Source organism: Euprymna scolopes, chromosome 22, assembly GCF_053919585.1.
Source record: "Euprymna scolopes isolate OS-2025 chromosome 22, ASM5391958v1, whole genome shotgun sequence".
NCBI classification, from domain to species: Eukaryota; Metazoa; Mollusca; class Cephalopoda; order Sepiida; family Sepiolidae; genus Euprymna; species Euprymna scolopes.
The window spans coordinates 76,998,830-77,022,159 of NC_136503.1; the positions used below are offsets into that span (position 1 = coordinate 76,998,830).

Genomic DNA, 23,330 nt, shown 5'->3' on the forward strand with positions numbered 1-23,330 from the left:
ACGTGTCTGTGGACTCAGCAGAAAAGTAACATTTTTTTTAAGGGGAGAGAGGTTTATCAGGGGTTTTTTTTTTTTTTGTTTTTTTTTTTAAAGGGAGCATTTTTTTTTTTTTTGTTTCTGTTAGGGTGCGGATGGAAGGCCGACCTGAAATAATAATTAAAAAAAAAAAGACACGAAATTTCGGTTTAGTATTAACTGTTAACCATGTAAATAATTTGGGGCATTTTTTACCAGAGCCAAATAAAAGTGCTTGTTAAGATAATGTGGACAGATTGATTTTTTTTAATATGTTGTTCTAAGCAAAGAAACAATATTACGTACTTAATTGTTATGCCAAAAATAGTAATATATCCAAAAATTACGAAAAATCATTGAGTAGAAAATTATTTATAGTTAAAAGTAATTTTTACGAAAAAATTGGTTTAAATTACATTTTCTTAGACGTTATAAATAAGCAGTAAGAAGGTAAATGTGCAATTTAGCGGCGTAAATTATTTGACAATCCAAAATTTACAAAAACTAATTATTTTTTTATATAAAACACATTATTAGACACAAAGGCTAAAATAAAACCAGAAAAAAATCATTTTTATTATATTTTCATCATTTTTTATTAAATTAAATGTAAGATATGTATTGCTTTTAAATTTTGGCCTTTCTAAGATTTGACAGATTGGCCTTTTTAAAGCCAATTTAGCCTTTTTACGCTCTTTCATGACAAAAAAAAAAAAAATGGCAGCCAATGGTTCCATTAAAGAGGATGAAAAGGGCCAAATTTGGCCTTAAAAAGACCAATCTGTCGAATTTTAGAAATGCCAAATTTTAAACGCAAAATGGCGACCTCGAATATCGTACATTTAGTCTAATAAAAATGATGAAAAAATAATAAAAATGAATTTTTTTTCTGGTTTTATTTCAGCCTTAGGGTCTAATAGTGTGTTTTATATAAAAATTAATAATTTCATAAGTTTTTGTTTGTCAAATAATTTACGCCGCTAAACTACACATTTGCCAGTAAGAATCTATACACAGGGGACATAACCCGGAACGAATATTTTACATTACTTGTTCATGGCTGCAATATTTGTTGTCTATAGCGATGGACTTTTTTTTCCTACTGAAAAACTGTAGAAGTTTTTCTACTCGATAAATTTTTGTAACCTTTGGATATATTACTATTTTTTGACATGATAATCTAGTAATATTGATTTTACTTAAAACGACATATTTAAAAAAATCAATTTGTCGATTCTATCTTAACAAGCACCCAAATATATAACAAATAAATCTTACCAAAGGCAAGTTAAGTTACTCCTACCTAAGTGAAATCTACCTGGTTATAAGTGTTTTCTGTTTAAATTTATTCTAAACCGTTTTTTTTTACTTAAAAAAAAATGTACTATCAAGACCGTTAAGTTAGAATAATAGGAAAATTGGCGGTCTCATTACAGCTAAGTGAAGTTTAGATAATCGCTCAAAAATCGAAAATTAAACAAACTATGGTTAGAAACATATTCAATAAATGCCACCAATTGTGAAAAAATGAAATTGAATACTACCAATATTTTGTTTAATTTTGGATGTTTGAGCCATTATTGAGGCTCAACCTAATTGTAATGAGAACATTTATTTTTCATTCTAACTCAATAGACTTGATACTGTTTTTAGATTGAAGTGAAAGAAAAAAACGTTTTAAAATAAGTTAAAACACAAAAAATAACCAATCCATGTAGGTAAAAGAGTAACTTAGCTTGCCTTTGGTAACATTTATTTGTTGTATTTTTTTTTTTTTTCACACTTTTTTTTTTTTTGTTGGATTTTGTTAAAAACGCCTCTCATCTTAAAGGAAATGCAATTGGGAAATTAATCAAAAACGATTCACTTTGCTTTACCTTTTTGGATAGGAGTAAAGTGTAGTAGCTGTTCTAATACTACATTTTATATTTTCTGTTCTTAGTTACTGAAGGAGAAATTCTCATAGATTGAGTAAATTTTAATTTTTGTTCTAATTCTGAGTGCCCTTTTTGGGGAGTTAGATTTCCCTACCTTAAATAGTATTTTTTACAATAGCCAAGCCCCCCTCCCCCCCAAAAAAGAGTGGAACAAGCATACGACAAATAAATGTTACCAAAGGCAAGATAAGTTACTCCTCTATATACCTGGATAAGTTCGTTTTTTGTGTTTTAACTTATTTTAAAGCGTTTATTAACTTTGGAGCAAAAGTAATGCCAAGTCTGTTCAGTTAGACTTTTAAAAAATGGCGGTTTTGTTATAAACATTTGGTCCTTCAATAAATTGCTCAAAACTATGCCCTCGTAGGGAGGCAAGTGAATAGGGATTATTCATTTATGACATTTGCATTAACAAAATTTTATTATTTAATAGGAGATATAAGCTTGTTAAGTTACCGGAATTATTGGTTGTGAGTGAAGTAATAAGTGGTCAAAGACATCATGATATAGCCATGTACATCTTATCTCATCGCCGTTGTCTTTCAGGACGTTTCACTACTGAATCTACACATCTTCTCCAGTTCTCACGATCTCGCATGACAGTTTGCAGGTTCCGAACACTTTCTAATCCTGTCTTCTGTAGCAGGTTGTCAATGTAGGCCATTCTTCTTCTACGACGGTTTGGATGTCCATCTTTTGGTATCGAGAGAACTAGCTTGCTGGCTTCCTTTTTGCTGTGTCTCATGCAGTGACCGACCACTCTCATCCTTCTTTGCTGTACTTTCAGTGATACTGGTGGTAGGTCGCAATAAAGCTGTTGGTTTGCTGCATGGCTCCTCCATGATGTATTGAAGGCCATCCTGAGCATCCATGTGTAACAGTCATCCAGTCTCTTCTTCGGTGCATTTGTAAGAGTCCATGCCTCAGCACCATAGAGAAGGATTGTTTCTACCGGGGCTACAAAGAATCTTAATGGCAACTTTTCTGAGAGAGTGGATGGCCTTTTCTTCGTCAACTTGTGACATGCGCTCTATGCCGGTGCTTTTCCCACTTCCAAATCTTTTTTCAGTGCTCTCTGACCATGCTCTAAGGTGCTTGAAGTTTTCGACAACCTTGAGCAGAGTCCCATCAAATGCTTTCACTGCAATTGGGTCAACGTGATTGAAGGCCTGTATCTTTGTTTTATTTTTAGCATTGCAGTACAAACCCACCAATCTCCATGTAATGTATGCACATATTTTTGCTAACGTAAAAATACACTTGTAGAGTTGATCTATAAATTTTAATTATTTATAATTTTACCATTAGGACCAGCAATTGAAAATTATGTTTTAAACAAAATAATTTAAAAAAAAACAAAAAAACAATTAAAATTATCACTTTTGGCAGTGGAAAATAGTGCATAAATTTTTCCGATACCGATTGCAACTAAGGATTTTTATCCTAGCCCTCAAAGTCAACAGAGATTAGACCATTCCTGTAATGATCAGATCCCTGTTGATTTTACAGTGGGAGTTTAATTCTGTGCAGTTCTAGGAGGTCCACCCTCCCAGGTCTTGCCTTCTTTCTTTAAGAAGGGGTTAGTTTATTGGTAATCACCTGAGGCGCCCTTACCTGGTAATGCCGACAGGACTGCCCAGTCACTTTTTGTAAGTCAGTGTGCCCCTCCTTGGGGACACTTATTTCTCAATCCTACTTAACGATACTAATTGTGATACTTCAAAACTCCCGTTTTCTTTTTTTTTTTTTTTTTTTTTTTTCTGCTTCCGGATTCCAATTAATCATCCCAACAATAGTGTCAACGTTATCATACCATATCTATGATATACTTTGGTGAAGGGAAAATTGTTAGGCTATAAAATAACATAGAAAGGATTCAATGTTATGATTTACGAAAATGAGAGGCCTCCATTAAGGGACCTTTCAACATTTTTTTTTCTTTTTTTTTTAGTGAGTCAGGATTTAAATTTTGCAGTGAACAAAATGTCAGGTTGATGGCTAAATGAGGACCCAACATTTGTGGTGACATCAGCGCACTTTAGGTATAATGGAATTACTTCATGTGATTTTCTAAATACAAAACCCCTTTTGACATAAAACTTAACGATGGAAAAAAAAAAAAAAAAAGGAAACAACCCAAATTATCTCATTCTTCCTTTCAGTTTTCTAATAATGCTGTAATAACCATATCCACCACCCACCATTGAAGAGTATGTAAAACTGGTTTTACAAATTATGTATCTATATATTAGCCGGGTGGGGAGTGCCAGGCTTTGCCCGAGTGTAAATACGCTGAAATATCATATTTTGATTTATCCAGATTTCGTATATCTATATAATTATAAAACTCCAATGACCTTGTAACGGGTGTTGTAACCACACATCCGGTTTACGACTTCCGGTTGCGCATGTGTACATAAACATAAACCCATAACAAAATTTATTCTCCAGTTTTTAACAAACCTTTCTTAAAAGAACATTCATACAAATTCTTCTACACTACCAACATAAATGAATAACCCCGAAAATATGTTTTTTTTTAATTTGCGTTACAAATAAATAATCAACGTGACAATAAAACATATTGTTTTACTGTGTACGTTTTCAGCGTCCCAATTGCTTTTTCGTTTTCGCATTTAAATTATCCAAATAAACAATTGTTAAGATGTTCTGCATTTTTTTTTTACATCGTTCATTTCCGCATTGTCTTAATTAATATTGTGGGGTCTCCATTCACACTGAACATCCACAAATTGCCGAGCAGCTATATATTACATATGAAAACTGCAGCTGTTGAATTTCCACAGGTCCTGCTAGTATTTATCGGTAATATTAAATGTTCTGATTATCTGAGACGACTTTGGATTGATGATGTTACTCACCAAATTTTCTACTAAAATTATAATGTAGTCGGTCCCTGTTGATTTTGTGGTGGGAGTTTAGTTCTGTGCAGTTCTAAGAGGTCCACTCTCCCAGGCCTTGCCTTCTTTCTTTAAGAAGAGGTTAGTTTGTTGGTAATTGCCAGAGGCACTCTTACCAGGAATTCATAACGGGGCTGCTCAGTCATTTTTTGCAGGTCAGAGTGCCCCTCCTCTGGGGTGCTGACTTTGCAATCCCACTTTCTAAGTCCTTGCAGTGGGAGAGAACTAAAAACCTTAACTGTTTCATTTCAACTACTCGGGCCCATACACTGTCTTTGTCGCAAAAGAACAAACAAACAAAAAAATTGGAAAGAAACAAAAAACCAACTCATTCATGTTTCTTCCAAAATAATGCCTTTTATTCTCTTTCAAAAGTCTTTTCGCACACCCATATGTTTTACAATGCTCTGCCATATAACATGTGCTTTTTAAAAGTCTCTCTCCTTGCCACCTCATGCCGACCCTAGCCAGTACTTTCTTGACCTTGACTTCACACGTCCATCTTCCCCGTCGTGCACTTTGCTTCTTTCTTTTCTTTTCCCACATTTATATTATCCTGCATGCGTCCGCTCGCTTTAACATGCGTCAAACACCTCTTCTCTCTCCGCTTTTTCTGGCCACAAGGTTTATTTTTTATTTTCCTTTTCTCTCCTTTCTTCCCTGACGTCAGCACTTGCACACTTGCCACTTTGCATACATGCTTTAAATGCGGCTGCTGCTGCTTTTCTCGTTTGTTGATGCTCTGTTATAGTAAGAGCGCACCGCTTCATTACAAAAGTGCAATACGATTTTCAGAATTTTTAGATGAGGATTGATAATATGGCTTATTTATCAGGTCGGTGCAAAATATGTTGCCGATTTGCAGAAAAGGCATATTACACCATTGTAATTTATTTCATGCATATTGTTATTACTTGAACATACCACTATGATTAATTTATAACTTTTTCTTTCAAATTATTAAAGCATTATTCATAGTTTTCTGTAATATTTTCATTCATGCTGACACGAAAAAAACCCTTTTTTCTCAATAGAAAGAAGGTCATCTTCCATCATGATAATGCTCGTCCTCACAGAGCATTACTGACCAAAGATCTAAGATAATTTGGTCGAAAAATCTTGCTCCATCCTCTATGATCTATTTACTTAGCTCACTTGGATTACTAAAAGATATCATCAAAAATAAAGAATGTATTTTAGTTCAAAATCCTTCAGTGAATCTTTGGACACCCTATATATTACGCTAGTGCACAAGTTTTTGCCGGTTTGTAAAGCGGGGATTTTAAACCATTGTAATTTATTACTTAAACATATCATCATGATTAATTTATAACTTTTTATTTCAAATTATTAAAGCATCATTCATATTTTTTCTGCAATATTCTCACCCCAATGTTAACCCAAATACGACCTTATTTAGTCAACAGAAAGGGAGTCATCTTCCATCATGATAATACTTCTCATCATACAGCACTACTATTCTCTCAGGAGAATTTAATTGGGAAATCTTGTTCCATCCTGCATATTCTCTTGACCTAGCTCCCGCGGATTATCACTTATTTTGAGGATACAGAACCATTTATATAGCCTTAGGTTAACACCACAAGGGATGATTGAATGCGAGTTAGACTCATATTTCACATCAAAATCTAAAGAATTTTAAGAGTGAGGCATCTATAAGCTCATTGACAGATTGTTGATACAAAAAAACAAAAACAGTTTTTCGTATTATTTGGATTCTTCAGAATTACTGTTCTCATCTGGAGTTTTATTTGCACAACGTTTCGGCCGATATAACTTCTGATTTTCTTCAGATGAATCTTTTTTTTTTTTTTTTTTTTTTTTTTCAAAGTAGTGCACCTTCAGAAAAAGTGTCAAGTCTCAAAATCTTTGAGGACACGTGATTTTGTTAGGAACCTTACTGATTTTCATTTTCTCTCTGCTGGCCTGTTTCCAAAGCAAAGTTGCCCTCTTTTGGGTCTCAAACTTGACCCTACCAGGAAACCACAGTAAACCTTTAATGTGTTCTACACAAAGTGCACAGTAATTGCAGTTGAGGGTATATTTCTTTGGCTTACACCGTCTGAAATAATATACGTGATCTCAAGTTTTATAGGGTAGGAGTTTGATACTAATCTAGAGCTCTGCCATTTTTTCTTTTTAAAGAAACTTTTTACATTTTTTGTTTATACTTGGAGGTCGCCACTTATCAAGGCCTACAGTCCACTCGAGGTTAAGGCTTAATGAATGTAAGGTGGTAGTTTAGTAATCATTAATGGTGTAAATTGGGTAGAATTTGATTATTTATGGGGATGGTTCAACAAAAATTTGTTTACATTGGATTTGAATGTTACTCTGTTGTATTCAACTGTCGAACATGGGAATCTTGATGTCGGGAATCTGCACAGAATTTCTAATAGAACCCTTCATTTAATCCACAGGGGTAGCCATGATTAGGTAGAAGTTCTACGTAATTCGCACTTTTAATTTTGGGCCTGCACTGACGATTGACCCTTCAATCTCCGCGAATGTAACTTTTACAATGGGATTTTACCAAGTGCTCTATCCATTGCACCATGGGTCCAAATTCGACAAGATTAAATTAAAGGAGTAGGAGAATTATGATGGTGATCATCATAATTCGCATCATCATCCTAATTATCTTACTCCTCCTCTTCCTCCACCTCCTCCTGGTCATCATCATCTTCTTCATCATAACCATCATCATCATCTTCATCACTTTCCACACTGAAAATTCTCTACCATTTTTTATAAAGTTGAAAAATGTTTACTTGATTAATTGTCTAATAGGCAAAATGTTGTGAGGATATGTTTATATCGAAGGCATGTATAAAAATTTTTATGTAGAAATTCAAACTACACATTCCACCTACATTCAAAATTTCCAATTTTGGAATCCAAAAGTTGATCATAATTCAATTAAGAAACCTGTTTGCACTAACCATGACATACTTCAAAATTTTCAGTTCTTCTTAATCAGTCATTTTTGGTCCCCCGTTTTTCGTCCTTCTGCACTTTTCTCAATAACTACGCCTTGGAATTTAAAAAAATTTTGCACAAACATTAAACATGATATGAGTAAAAAAAATAACAGAATGCATTTTCCAGGAAAACTCTGGTTGCCTCCAAAGGGGGGAGGCCTTTCGACTTAAAATGGCTAAAATTGACACTTTCGTGCTTAATAAAAAAAAAATTGATGCCTTGGATTTTTATAAAACTTTCTGAAAAGTTTTTCATACATATATACACACACACACACACACACACACACACGCACATCTATATCTATATAATTATAAAACTCAAATGACCTTGTAACGAGTGATGTAACCCACTTTCCGGTTTACGACATCCGGTTGTGCATGCATGCACAAACATTAACCCATAACAACGTAAACAAATAAACACAAATCGCTTCTTTTGCAGATTTTGACCTGCACACTGAAATATTAACATTATTATTTCAAAATTATTATTTAACATGGGAAGAGTGGGGGTGTTTTGCAACTATTCTTTATTACAACTATACTGTCACTATTTTTTTACAACTAAACAACTTTAACCCGTTGACAAACATAAGAACAATTGTAGTAAAGCCAAGACTACTACTACTCTCTATCCGTTCCTTTTCCTTCCTTCTTTTTTTATTTTTGTTTACATTTCTAGATACAAAATAGTTGTGTGAGAACGGTGAATTTGTTGACACATTTACTAATCTGTTTGAATATTAGTTTTATTTTATTTTATTTATTTAGGTTTTATTTTTTTGCTTCAGGTTTTATTAATTATTTTTTTTTAGATTTTAAGTTTCTATAACTTGGTTGAAGGATTCCAATGTGGGTTTTCATTGTTATATTTCTCATCGGTAAGTTCATGTGCAATTTTACTGCTAAATAACTTTCGTCGGCGTTCAATTCGTAGGAAAACCATGTTTAATTTTCGATTTTTGAACGATTATCTGGAAAAATAGGTAACTTTTCACGAATAGGGAGGATTGTTTTTTTCATGTTTGAGTGATCGGTCCATGATTTTTCATTTCAATTTACTTTCATAGAAGTGTTTCTGTTATGTCAAAAAAAAACAATTTTCTTTACGTCACAAGTGTCACGCTCATACATGAATTCCATAGCTAATATAACATACTGACCCAATGGGTCACGGGTAGTCTAATCTAGTATATATATATATATATATATGTATATATATATATATATTTGGGGGGGGGTATTGATATTCATATTAAAAAAAACTTTTTTCTTTTAGTATTTATTTGCTCTCCCACAAAAGCAAAATGTGACACAAGGTCGTTTTTAATGTGGGATTAAACCAGTTCCCAAAAGAAGGGTAAAAAGGGGTACTCTGATAGGGAGCAAAAATAATAATGGTCTCATTATTGAGGGTTTCCCCTCCATTGACCAAGAACAAATTAGCTAAAGTGAAGCATCAGAACAGATACTACGATTTGATCCCGACCCAAAGGCCAAGAACAACAGAAAAAAGACAAGCCTTTTTTCTATTTAGTTATTTATTTGCTCCCCCACTGAGCAAATTAAGCACAAGGCCGTTTTTTAATGTGGAGAGTGAGGGGAGGGGGACCAGCTCATCCTAGAGTGAACTGAATAGTGACAATTGGTATGAAGGGTTTCCCCTACATTGACCAAAACTGATTGCTCGAGAGCAATGGTCTGATATGTGGGGTTGCCCCCAAATATAGTCTTTGATTGCAGTATCTGCTGGGACAGATACTACACTTTAATAACAGAAAAAAGATCTAGAAGAAAAAAGGGGGACCTATTTTTTGTTTATTTCAAAAGTAAATACAAGCTTGTTATATATGGGTCATGGAATTGCATTCATCTGCAAAAGATCTAGCTAATTTCCATATTCTTTTAAACATTCATTTTAATTCCCTATTAGTTTTTTTTCGGTTTTCTTATGGGATGATCATATTTAATAAACTATTACGTGTAATTAGATTCATACAGATATATTACTTGTGTAATATTTGTGTAAAAAAAATGACAGTAACCACAAACCTCTCTCTATATATATTTATGTATGCATGTATATATTTGTTTTAAAATTTTGCCTACCAAACTCCTCAGTAAGTTTTTGGTCTACAGACATGAAACTTAATATATAGGATATTCAAACCCATGAAAAACTTTATATTTGGGTTTTAGATGACGAAACTGTCTGATTTGTCATTTAAATTCCGATGTAAATCTTTCGAAGGACGGAACTATCGAATCACCTAAAGAAAAGAAAAACAACCTTTTCCAAACACCTGTTGTCTAGACTTAGTATATTTCGACGTTGAGTGCATAATTAGACATTACGCTCTCTCTCTCTCTCTCTATATATATATATATATATATATATATATATAGTAAGTTATAAAATATATATGGTGATTAAGCTACACTAAATATTCCGCGTTTCATCCACTCTAGGACTCTTCAGGCTTATGCGCATAAGCCTGAAGAGTCCTAGAATGGATGAACTGCGGAATATTCAGTGTAGCTTAATCGCCATATGTATTTTATAACTTACTGACTAGATATACCTACGTATTGAGCACTTCTGAAGTATATACTTAAAGTTTACGCATAAATTTATACTTTCGTATATTAATTTTATGTGAGTAAATGAAGTAGTTATATATGTATGTGTGTTTGTGTGGGTGTGTGTATCTGAGGAAAGACATTCTGATGGAAAATTGATACATTTCAGATCAGCAAACAAAGGACGCGTAACTCAGAATATTTGAATTTCCTACACGACATCTTGTCATTCTTTTATACAAACAATAAATTATCAGTCATAATCGCGGCCTTTTCTATCTTTTATGTGCGGAAAATAGAAAAACACCTTGTGCCATTTTTATTTTTACCGATGCCATTTTTTACCTAAATTCTAATAATACTTCTTGTGCTTAAAAAACCCCCCAGTTCTTGTCGGTTGGATAACTAACGTCTATGGTAGAAGTGATAATCCTGAACCTGAATGAAGGAGTAGAAGTGATCCCAATTTGCCTCATACCTGCTATAAACCGTTATTTCTTTTCCTGACATGTAGTTTGAAAAGTAAAAAAATGTCAAAATCATAGGTTACTAGTAAAGATCGAACTCCCGATCTAGGAAAAACAGAATATTTCAATATATTTATTTATTTATTTTTCTTTTACACAGTGGTCACCACTTATCAAGGCCCGGAAGCCACTCAGGGATAAGGGTTATTGCAAGTACATTACGTTAGTGTGGAGATTTGATGAAGTGTTTACTTAAGGGGGCGGTTCATTAGGAATTTGTTAACGTTGGACTTGAAGACATCCAAGTTGTAGTCAGGTGGGAAGCAGGCAGACGGAACAGAGTTCCACAGGCGTGCAGTTCCAAGAAAGAAGCTTTGTTCATGGAATCCACGTTTTGATTTAGGCACAGATAAAGAGTGGGGGAAATTTTTCCCAATGGATTCAGCTAGACGGGTGTTTTTCGTGAAAGATTGGCGAGGGGGAACCAGAGATTGGAGTTCAGACGAGCACCTGATGCCTCTAATCACCGATTTAGGTGAGTGCTTGTTCAATTTTCACCCCAAACAAGGCATAGTGCCACTTTGAAGTAGGGGGCTACTATTGAGGGCATAAGTTGCAGGGATATTATGAAGGAAGATGAGCAGCAAGATATTTGTTCACATTACACTTGAATTTCTGCATGTCAGTACAGTTGGGAAAACAGGAACCGGAAGGGAGTTCCAAAATCTAGCAGTTCTGGGGAAGAAACTATTGGAGTAGAAGGGTTCTTACACCTAGGGATCTCTAAGCAACATTGAGCCTGGTCAGTACTAAATGGGTGACCATTTGGGACTTCCAGGTGCTGCATGTGCTCTCCGCTTATCTCGGCATTGTTTCCAGTCGTCCTGGTCTTCTCCTTGCCACTGGACCCAAACAGTGTCGATTCCGGATAGGTGTGGTTAGGGATTGCGCGACCCTTGCCACACAATTACACGTACAACTGCTCCTACAGGGGTATCCTTTGTCTTTCGAGACTGAACAGAGGCTTTGATCTACTGTGTCGGGGTGGGATTTAGCTGCTTGTCGGGTCCATCACCCTAACAAGAAAGGTCACACATAAACACAAAGGTAGCTGTTGACCATATTGGGTTACCTTTCCACTAGGCTTTGCAATGCTGAGGGTTACCCTGGTAACTAGGCAAACTCAGGTCTCCTCATCACCTGCTCAAACCTGAGCATCCAAAGAGCCAATTCCAGCTTGGAACTGTATAGAGACAGCTCATACTGCAGTGTACCGGACTAGATGCAGAACGCCATTGTCTTATCAGACAGAACGTTGCAATCATTTGGTGAGATTATTTTAATGTCTGCGAGGGAAAGAATCAGAAAGGAGAAAACTTAAAGAAAACATTCATTCATTATAATTTACTTTATTTTATTGATTGTGGCAACAAGACCATTATTAATCTGGTGAAGTTGAGATTTAAGGGTTCCGTTCAAAGTTGAAGTGTATGTGGTTCCCAGATTGTGTTTCAACCCTTTTTTTTTTTTTCAGTCTGCTTAGGATTTACATGGTTGATTGCTTGCAAATTGCAGGTGGCTTAAACAAACACTCCACCCAGGTGTATAAATGGATAGCAGAAGTCAAGAAACAAGCTTGCGTTTTGTTGCAGGTGTGGCTTGTATTATATGTAGTGTACTGACTGCTGGTCTCATCTTGAATGTTATTCTCACAACGCTTCGGCTGATGTAACCTCCGACCTTCTTCACGCACGTCTTGTCAAACTCAAAGCCGTAAAGTAGCTTAGATATGAAAAGAGTAAGAAATTCAATTGAAATTATTTCATTTTATTATAACAAGCATCGTCTAGCTATCACAACTTACTCTCTATCTGTGCCTAAAGCTGAACGAGAATTCCATGAGTAAAGTTTCTTTCCTAGAACTACCCGCCTGTGAAACACAATACTGCAAGGCTGCTTCCCAGGTAACTATAACATGACCGTTTTAAAGTCTAATGTAAACAATTCGCTGTAAAGCCGTTATCTTAAATAGACAAATACTACTCAAATTCCACCATTACTGATCATGATGGCACTGTCTTATCGGCCACTTGATACTCATTAAATCTTATCCTCAAATGATTTCCCCTCAATAAAAAATTTAGCTGTAGTAATGTCAGGGATCTTCTTAACCCTCTCACACCATCTTGTCCCATCACAGCATACAGATCTTCATGGTATAACGTAGTCGTTACATGTTAACACTCGGTCCCACACATTGTATGCAGACAGTCTCAACGAAACAAATACAAGAACAGAATTCGACTCACTTTATTTTCAATTGAAACAACAGACATTTATTTACAGGTACTTCCAGAATAACGCCTTGTCTCTTGTTCAAAAGTTTTTCTCATACATCAGTGTGCTTAATAAGACTCTATGGTACTTTATCTTTGTCCGGACATGTTTAGGACACATCTTTCACTACCGCTCTTGGGCCGCATGTGTAACATGTATGTTTTCTCCCCTTCTCAGCCACGCATTTATTTTTTTTGAGAATTTGTCGCTTTCTGTCTTCCTTGATGTGACGTCACCTCGCACACGACTTGATCAGTTGCATAAGTTGACTGCTGCTGTTGCTGCTGCTGCTACTGCCATACACACTTCTGCATTCTGTTACAAATAGAAACTCTGGATTAGAAAAAAATAAATATTGCCCCAGTCCAGAAGGACTTCTGTTTATTGATTAAGAACAGAATAGACTAAGTGTAACATCAGAACAGATACTACATTTTGTTCTTAGATAAAAGTTGCTTTTTAACCCAATAATATGAATGTGGAGAAATGTGTGAGTTTGTGTATATTACTGTTATTTTTATGTGTATGTAAATTGTTAATTGCTGTTGAATAGTGTGTGTCAAATTTATTTATGTCTAATGCTGTACATACTTTATCTGTGATGGATTTTATATGTGTAATTTAGTATGTGTGATTTAGTATGTGTGATTTAGTATTTGTGATTTAGTATTTGTGATTTAGTATGTGTAATTTAGTATGTGTGATTTAGTATGTGTGATTTAGTATGTGTAATTTAGTATGTGTGATTTAGTATGTGTAATTTAGTATGTGTAATTTAGTATGTGTAATTTAGTATGTGTGATTTAGTATCTGTGATTTAGTATCTGTGATTTAGTATCTGTGATTTAGTATGTGTGATTTAGTATCTGTGATTTAGTATGTGTAATTTAATATCTGTGATTTAGTATCTGTAATTTAGTAAGTCTGATTTTTAGGTGTAATTTAGTATTTGTGATTTAGCATGTGTAATTTAGTAGCTGTAATTTAGTATGTGTAATTTAGTATCTATATTTTAGTGTCTGTAATTTAGTATGTGTAATTTAGTATGTGTAAGCTTTGGTTAAGGGGCGTTAGGAGGTGTGGGAAAAATGAAGAAACCCTAAACCATGAAGTTCAATAGTCGAGTGTTTAGCAATTGTGTCATGGTAGTTGGAGTAGCTGTGAAAATCAGATAAGATAAATTATAACATCTTTTTTCTTTTCTTTCTTATAAGATGATTTTATTATTAATTTATTTTTTGAATATTTATATAATTTATATATATATATATATATATATATATATATATATATATATATATATATATATATATATATATATATATATATATATATATATATATATCCATCCACCCAGCGCAGCCATAGCCGAGATTGAACTCACTATACAAATTTGTAGTGTAATTCAAATCTTGTCAGTAGCTGAATGCTTGATGCTTCGCCAGGGCTATCAAGGGTATTTTTTATTGTGACGCCATCACCAGACAGGGTGCCTACCACGGCTTAAGAGAGTCCCATATACCCTTGAAAGAAAGATAGATCACACCAGTTTCTCAACCTGGTGTTTTAATTCACGATATATATATATATATATATATATATATATATATATATATGTGTGTGTGTGTGTGTATATGTATGTATATAATGGCAATTGCTGCTTCGTCTTAACAGACACTAGCCATTTCAATGTTCATCACCATCCTCACCACATATATTATTATTAGTTATGAGGCGACTTTAAAATTTTCCTAATTCTGATATCTACACTCCTATAATTTTTTTTTTTTTTTGTGTGTGTATTGATATTCATATCAAAAATCCTTTTGTCTATTTATTAAAAAAAAAAATTCAACATTGTTATATATGGATCGTGGGATTACATTCACTAGCAAAAGATCTAGCTAATTTTCATGTTCTTTAAAATATACATTTTAATTAATTCCCTATTAGTTATTTTTCGGTTTTCTTATGGGATGATCATCTTTAGTTTACTATTACGTGTAATTATATAGATATTCTACATGATTTATACTTGTGTAATATTTGTGTAAAAAGGTTATAGTAAACACGAACCTGTATTTATATATATATTTTGTATGCGCATATATATTTGTTTTAAAAAATTGCTTACCAAACTCCTCCATCAGTTTGGGGTCTACATACCTGAAACTTAATATATAGGGTATTCAAAACCACGTGAAATTTTATAATTTTGATTTTTGCGGGGGAAAATCGGTGCAAAAGTGTGTAAATTAAAAAAAAGTGAATATGCCTGTGAAGGTCTAACGACGTCATTCCGAATATGCATGTGTAACGTAATAGCTATTGGTTCATGTTTTCATTTTTAGTCTTCCAGCAAACATGTCTTCATAACTCAGGCATTAACGTCAAAGGAAAAAGTAAATCTTAAGCTAAACGTTTTAGTTTTGATTCTCGGTTGTGGCGCACAAGTCATATTTTTTTTTTTACTTTTTAAATCATAACTTTACATTTAGTCCAACATAATCTCATCTGTATGTATGTATGCCTACAACTTTCGACAGAGGCGATGTATTTTTACAAGATCGATATCGTTTTGAAGCTCGACCCTTAAGACGACAAATATCGAAAAATCGGCTAAAGACATTAATTTTTTCAACCTCAACTAGGCACTTTTCTACAAGGAGGGGTCGCTTTTTTCGCCGATATTTTCGAAAGTTATCCCCTCTTTTCGATTGACTAGCCTTCATTCAAACCTTCACTCCTGGCTTGGCGATGGACGCAATGGCAAAGACGTCATTTTTTTCTTTTTTTTTTTTTCACATTCTTTTCTTCCTTTGTAGTACGGGTTCGAGCCTGCCTACTACCACTTTTTTTTTTTTTTTGCTCAGCATACACCTCCAAACACCCGGGCAACGCCAGGCACCCAGGCTAGTATAATGATAAATACAAAATCTTCATTAATTAAAATATCATATTTAAGTGTATTTTACGACCGGACAATGCCGGGCGGCCTGCTAGTAATTACTGATTCTGATTTATTTTAAATTTGTACATTTTCAACTTAATTCACACACACACACATACACACACACACACATTGTAGGAACACATGATGGTGAAAGCAAGCTAATTTAATCGCAATTAGTATAGATGACATTCAATAACAAGTGTCTTCCTTCGTTCATCACTTTCCTTCTGAAAATCATACATTCTTCTAATTAAGTCACCGTTATGCTCTTCAGTAAACTGGCATTAGTTTTGAATTTCATTCATAAACAGATTCAGAAATAAACTACTTGATTTCAACCCATATTTCCATTGCCAACGACTGTGTAATACACATTCATTCTTTACTTAGGTAAAAAAAAAAAACCAACTCAGCTCAAGCAGCACGTGCGCGTACCGAGATTCCTTTGAAATAATCATATATTTCACCTGACATGCCACAAATGAAATAGTTACTGACGCGGGATGCTGTGTTCAATTCCAACTCAAATCTACTGTGAAAGGCTTTGATTTTGCTTGGTAAGGTTATGTTTGGTTTAGTTTGGTTATTTTTGATTTAGTTAGGTCTTGTTAAAGTTGGTTTAGTTAGATTTGTCTCAATTCGTTTTGTTTGTTTTATGGGATGTAGGGACGACAGAGTTAACTCCCTTCTAGAGTATTCCCTTTTTAATATTCAGAGTAGTGCCCTTATACAAAAAGGGTCAAGTCTTATACAAAAAGCGTATATATATATATATATATATATATATATATATATATATATATATATATATATATACGCTTTTTTGTATAAGACTTAGAATTGGGGCTCGTCTTTTGGGTCATCCTGTGTATATAATATATATATATATATATATATATATATATATATATATATATATATATATATATACAGGACGACCTAAAAAAACGGGCCCCAATTCTAATTAATTTCTTAGTGTTTTCCCGAATGAAATGAAACTTTGGTCATAACTAGTGTATTATATTCAAAACATCACATCAAAACACAAGGGTCTTTGGCCTTTTTTCTCTGTTCTACAGCATATGTTCTAGATGGCCTCCATTTAGCTTTTGTTTTTTGGGGGCTCACCCTGTATATATATATATATATATATATATATATATATATATATATATATATATATTAATTCTTTCCCATTTCCTTTTGCCTATTTGTGAATTGTTCCACGGATTTCTGCCTTTTGGATTACTTTGGATCATCATCCAATTACGCGGTTCCCTTGGATTTTACTTGTGCGAATGGAAATTTAACTAACTTTCTTGGATTCTGCATCTTTGGATTTTACCGTCATTGGAAATTATACCCTTCACCAGACTATCCATTCACGTGGAATCACTTTTTTATTCACCCTATTCCCTCTGCTTCACTTTTTGTTATCAAGTAAGATCTATGACTTACTTGTAGTTTTATTTAATACGTTTGCAATCAAAATCCGACCCCGCGTTTTGCTAAATCCTACCCTCTGATGAGAAGGAAAGTATTTCTTCAAAACTCCACGGATTAAGAACTATCCATTTATTTAGTGTTTCCTTTTTAAAATTAAATATGCTTTTTAACTCTTTTTCAAAGTGTTTTTTTAACATGTTTTATTAACTACTTGTTCTTATATATATATATATATATATATATATATATATATATATATATATATATATACAGCTACGATATAGCTGGAAATGTCTTCTCAATTATTAAATCATTTCTCTCTAATAGATTCATAAGTGTAGTGGTTGATGGGCAGAAATCAGAAGCTCACAGTATTAATGCTGAAGTCCCTCAGGGGTCCATCCTAGGCCCAACTCTCTTCCTGACCGATATTAATGATCTTCCAAATCACATCCTTACATCATGCACAGACATTTATGCTGATGACACTATAGTAGCACATCTAAGACCATAAACGACCAAGTTCTCTCTGATTCTCTCTCCTCTGATCTTGAGCATGTGGTATAATGGGGAAAGAGGTGGTTTGTTACTTTTAATGCATCTAAAACCAAGCTTTTATCTTTACATCATCAACGCTCTGATCCCCATCTGGCATCAATTGAAATGAATGGCTCTTGTCTTGGGGAGGCCTCATGTTTTGACAAGTTTTTGGCTTTGACCTTTACTCCTGATCTGAAATGGAACACATAAATTAAATCCGTTGCCAAGTCCGCTGGAAAAATGGTGAGATCCTTTTATCGATCTTGTAGATATCTCACTGCTGATGCAATTCCCTATCTACTGTTGCTACATCTGGGCAGGAGCTGCTAGAAAGGACATCCTACCTTGATATTCAAAATAGACTTTGTATCCTCGTAGGGGATATCCTTTTCTCTTCGCTGCAACCTCTTTCTCACAGAAGAGATGTTGCGAGTTTGTTTATTGTTATTTTCATGGCAAGTACTCAGGTGAGCTCTTATCTATGCCCCCCCTTACCAAACTTTCACAAGAAACACCCGTTTTGCAGAAAACACTGTCAATAATTTCCCCCACTCTTTATCTTGTACCTAAACCTAAACGTAGAGCATTATAGTTGGACAATGTCAAAACATTGTTAATTCACTGCCTACAATAGCAGCAGCCAAATAGCATAACGGTTTGAAGCTCTGACTGCCATTCGGGTGGTCGGGTTTTGATCCTGGCTTGAGGTATTTGCTTGTCTAGCCTCACTGATGAGTTGTGAAGCAGCGAAACGGTACTGTATGTGGATGACTATAATGCTCTCAATCTTAGGTTAAGCATATTAGGAAGTGATATACAAATTACCATTAGCGTATTAAGTGATGCTCTTTGTGTAAACAAATTGAGCTTAGGTATTTGGACAATGTCAGAACATTGTTAATTCACTGCCTGCATAGCAGCAGTTGAATAGCGCAACGGTTAGAAGCTCTGACTGTCACTTAGGCGGTCAGGCATATTGGGAAGTGATATACAAATTACCATTAGTGTGTATATATATATATATATATATATATATATATATATATATATATATATATATATATATATATATATATATATATATATATATATATCCATTTACTATCCATTTATCTAGTGTTTCCTTTTCAGATTAAATATGTTTTTAACTCATTTCAAAGTGTTTTTTAACATATTTTATTAACTGTTTACTCATATATATATATATATATATATATATATATATATATATATATATATATATATATATATATATATACTCGTAGGCCCTCTGGAATTGCCTGGTCATAAAATAAGCTTAAATATGATATTTCAATTTATAGTGATTTCGTGTTTATTATTATAGAGTCAATTCTCTATTGAATATTATATTGTACCCATTCTATAGTAGCGATTTCAAAAAGTAAAAGCGAATATGCAAATTAGTTAACTTTTATGTAGTCAGTCGCATATCCATGACTGAGTATATTTAAAAGTTTGTTCCAATAAATTTTAAATATCAAAAGCAGATCTGGTCTCCATGCTAAGATCCAAGTGTAGTATCTGTTCGGCTACTACACTTAATTTAATTTGTCCCTGGTCAATGCAAGGGAAACCCTTCTTTACTTAGGCAATTTTTATTTTTTTTTGTCTACTTCTAGAGTGCTATTTTTGGGGGAGCTGGTTTTCCCCCACATTAAAAACGACCTTGCGTCATATTTTGCTCTCGTGGGGTCTCAAATAAATACAAGCAGAAGAAGTAGGCTTTTAATATCAATGTCAGAGCGAGCAAAAAAAAACTCAACTTCATAGGTATGTAAATTATCCAGATCTTAGTTAATGTCTTACGTTTCTTACCAACAAATCGGTTATCATCTTCTGGTTAATATGCGTGAATCAAAATGTTTATTGGGGTAAGCGACCAAATTCCGTGTTCCTTTTTGGGATATTTGTTTTAAATGTTCTGCTTTAAATTTTAAGTTATTCAGTCTAATAGACTATTTTTTCCAATTTGTCTAATTCTAATTGCTCATGTTCTCAATAATCTTTGTGAAAGAAAAAAACAAACAGACATTAATTATTTCATTAATGAAGTATTCATCCAATAATTGACACATGTAGATTACACTTGGGCGAAAGAAAAAAAAACAACAAAAAAAAAAAAAACAACCTTTTAATTAGGTTCTACTCTATTTCTTCTCAACAGTCTAACAGAAACAATAATTAGACAATTAGACAAACCAGATATCATGAATAAATATTTGAAAATATAAAGAACCTGGACTAAAAATACATATGTACTAGCAGGGAGATCCGACGTTGCCCGGAGTTGAATGATGATCAATGAATGTTTCACACTGCCACATTTTTATTGTCATCGAAATCAGTGAAATCGTCCACTTTCCAATGAAATCGATTAATTGCCTGCTCTAGTTGGGGACTCATCATAGTGCACCGAGAGGAAGCCTTGGTCTGCAATACATTGTAGCCTATATTGCACTGTAGAGAACCTACTGTTTATTTTATAAAATTATTTTTATACATAATGGTTTGAATTATTTCAATCATCGATTATTGATACTTAGCGAAGACATTCTGACACAAAACCTATCTAAGGACGCTGCCAGACACATAACGTACATTTGTGTGAAATTTCATCCAAATCGGATCAGCCGTTTTCGAGTCCAAGGAGAATGAACACACACAGACACACACACACACGTGCGCACACACACAATTCCTTTAATATCATCTTTTTTTTTTTTACATGAGAATCACCACTTATCAAGGTCCATAAGCCACTCGGGGATAAGGGTTATTGCGTGTACAGTAATCAATGGGATAATATTGTAGTAATCATTAGTATTGGAGATTTGATAAAGTGTCTTACTTAAGGGGGGGGCGGTTTATCAGGAATTTGTTTATGTTGGACTTGAAGATATCTAAGTTGTAGTCAGGTGGGAAACAGGCAAATGGGAGAGAGTTCCACAGCCGTGCACTTCTATCAAACGGCAATGGATAATATGTGAAAGGTTGATTTTTCTTATGAAACAAATGTTGTGGAATCAGTAGCATCACTTCTGCTGATCAATGACGCATTCTGACACACATCCATGGCATGGGTTGCTTTCTTAGAGTCTCATACCGTAAATATCTACAACAGAGAGATGAATGCATGAGGCAATTTGCAATGTCCTCTGATACATTCAGGTGAAATAAAAAAAAGAAGCAGCATTACTTTTGGAACGTCCCTTGTATATTAAATGCACGTTATTTATTTAGGCTACGCTGGCTGTTAATTTTTTAACACCTGGTTTTTTCTATTACAAACAACTTGCAACAATGGTGTCTTCAAGGACTATGGAATTCTTCTTTGCCCTAACTGCATTAATCAATGAATGAAACCCATGTTTGTAACCCATGTTTGAATGTTTGTATTGTTTTTTGATAAACAAATTCTTTTTCAAAAACCCTAGACTTGGGTCCTGGATATGACCTAAAACTATATCCGATGGTGAGGCCCCACCTTGCGGGCTTTGGGGAGTGTGGAGCCACCCTTTAATTGCCATTGCTCCCAGGTCCACTCTGACCCGGAGTGGTAGTACCTGTTAGGGTCCCAACTATGGGTTAAATAGAATCTGACGTTAAAAAAATATACTCCATTAAAAATCGTTCCTCAAAATAACTAGATTCGGCATTAAATAACCTGAAAAAGGGTTGATATGCCGTAAAACAAAGACAACCAACCAACCAACCCTAGACTTGATTTTATGTGACGTGAAAAAATTCACACCCATCGTAGGCAATGTGTGTAAAAATATCATCGTAGCACAAAGGTTAAAAACGATTATTTAAAAACCGGCAAATTATTTATCTAAAAACCATACATCACACATTTTAAAGACGTATCATGGTTTCATTGACATGGATATACCTTAAGTGTTTAAAAAAGCCCTCGCTTGATGACTCACAAAGATGAAGACAGTTCGATTAATGGAAGAGTTTTTTTTTTTTTTCTTTTTACATAGGAGTCACCACTTATCGAGGCCCTGAGGCCACTCGAGGATAAGGGTTATGGAGTGTACAGTAATCAATTGTATAATATTGTAGTTGTCGTTATTAATGAAGACTTAGTGAATTGGATTACTTAAGGGGGCGGTTCATCAAGAATTTGTTCACATTTGACATGGAGACGACCATATTGTAGTCAGTTGGAAAGCAGGAAAACGGAACAGTTTTAAGGGCGTGCAGTTCTAAGAAAGAAGCTTTGTTCATGGAATCTAGGTTTTGATTTAGGCACAGTTAAAGAGTGGGGAAAGTTACTGACAGTGGTTTCTGGTGCGACTATAAGGGTCAAATCATGCCAGTCATACCTAAGTTACTGCACACATTTGAAATATTATTTTTGCACTTAAATTTGAAAGGATAACACTGCTAATTAAGGTGTAACAAATGCTGAGATGACGTGCACCGACGGTCAGTAGATAAACATTCTCCTTTATTATTCGCCATTTTGTACAATCGATCAAGAAGAGTTATACGAATTAGAACGAAATGTGCCCTTTAGCGTTAGATCTTATCAGATATGTAGGAGAGAGAGAGCTATGTAATGCTGATATCTCACATAGATTCAAAAGAAACCGTTTCTTTCGTCAAATAGTCTTATGTATATATATATATATATATATATATATATATATATATATATAGACAAATGTGTGTGTGTATATATATAGACAAATGTGTGTGTATATATATATATAGACAAATGTGTGTGTATATATATATATAAACAAATGTGTGTGTATATATATATATAGACAAGTGTGTATATATACAAATGTGTGTATATATATATATATATATATATATATATATATATATAGACAAGTGTGTATATATACAAATGTGTGTATATATATATATATATATATACAAATGTATATATACGTATATATATATATATATACATACATATATATACAGATGTATATATACATAAATGAATACTTATATATATATTTATACAAATGTATATATACATATAGAAATACACACACATAGATATGAAAAGAGAGAAACTGAAAGAGAGAGTCGTATTCTTCAATTCTTCAACTTAGAATTGGTTATTTCAGTTTATTTTGGCAGGA

The 23,330-nt window shown here is 33.9% G+C and overlaps 1 protein-coding gene across 1 annotated transcript in view; it reads left to right on the forward strand.

The window, feature by feature from the left end:
* The window catches only part of LOC145243470 (putative histone-lysine N-methyltransferase set-23), a 416,813-nt gene that overhangs the window by 261,742 nt on the left and 131,741 nt on the right, over positions 1 to 23,330 (forward strand). The window lies entirely within an intron of this gene.